The sequence below is a fragment of the Fragaria vesca genome, linkage group LG6 (assembly GCF_000184155.1).
Source record: "Fragaria vesca subsp. vesca linkage group LG6, FraVesHawaii_1.0, whole genome shotgun sequence".
NCBI classification, from domain to species: Eukaryota; Viridiplantae; Streptophyta; class Magnoliopsida; order Rosales; family Rosaceae; genus Fragaria; species Fragaria vesca.
The window spans coordinates 19,359,509-19,360,616 of NC_020496.1; the positions used below are offsets into that span (position 1 = coordinate 19,359,509).

At 34.5% G+C, this 1,108-nt stretch overlaps 1 protein-coding gene across 1 annotated transcript in view; it reads left to right on the top strand.

The window, feature by feature from the left end:
• The first annotated feature begins 513 nt into the window (after positions 1–513).
• The window catches only part of LOC101298439 (eukaryotic translation initiation factor 3 subunit C-like), a 5,221-nt gene continuing 4,626 nt past the window's right edge, over positions 514–1,108 (top strand). Inside the window, exon 1 of the mRNA XM_004303336.1 lies at positions 514–567. The gene's annotated coding sequence lies outside the window, so the exon portion shown is untranslated. The remainder of the gene's footprint in view (positions 568–1,108) is intronic.

Consider the following 1,108-nt stretch of genomic DNA (forward strand, 5'->3'; position numbering starts at 1 on the left):
GAAAATACTTATCTTGCATCTGGAGAAAAAATAATTGTTACCGCCTATGATCATCCTGAGGTCATTAGTAGTGATTTATTTTTATCTCTCAAGAAGAAGGAAATAGATTCCATCTTAGCATGTGCTCAGTGGATTGAAAAGATTGAAAATGACAAGCACTACAAGGTGTATGAAGATACCGACATGGAGGAAAATGAAAGAAATGCAAGAAGCAGATATGAAGATCTTGTATCGGGCAATAATTCTGAAGATTTTGATGACATGTGATCTTTTCCTTATCAAAAACGAATCTGTTTTAGTTAGTGGATGAATAATGGAGTTGCCAGCTAGTGAATGAATTATTGAAATGTCAGCTAATGGAAGAATAATGGAGCTGTTTTTTACTGTTTTTATGTTGTATTTCAATTTCAGTTTGAGTTCCGCTGCCTATATAAGGAACCTTAAGTCTTAGTGTAGGAGCATAAAAAATTGAGCATGATCATTTCTCTCACGGAGTAAGAAAACCTTAGCAGTGTGTTATTTACATCTGTTCAAGTCAGTGTGGAGTGGTGTGTCTTTCTTTTTCAAGTAAGTACTTGTATTCATAATTATGAGTAGCTAAACAACTTTTAGCTGTTTACCCAAGAGTGAGGCTCTGGGTTTCAGTTTGTATTTATGTTTGAATAAATAAATTATACTGTGTGCCTAATATCCCGTCGCAAAAAACATTTTATTATTTTTTTCTGCATTTTTCTAGTCAAGTCAAGTTATTTTGTTGCATTTCAGCATTTTAATTAGAACAGTTCCTGTTAAGACAACAGTGATTCCGCCAAATCCAGTAACCATGTAGACTGCAGGTCGTTAGGTGAAACTTTGGCATGTTGAAAGCTAGTTCTTATTAGAAATTTTTTGATTATGTGCTGGTAAATTTTTTTTTCCATGCATAGCAGAATTTGTACAACCGGTTGTAGAAAGTCATCATCATCTATATTGCTATCATGCGTAACAAATGAAAGTAGGACCAAGCAAAAGCAGAAACCTTAGGCTAGCTGACACGAATCCATCCGCGCTTTAACAAGATCACGGACGTGCGCTCTTGAATGGGCATATATATATATATATATATATA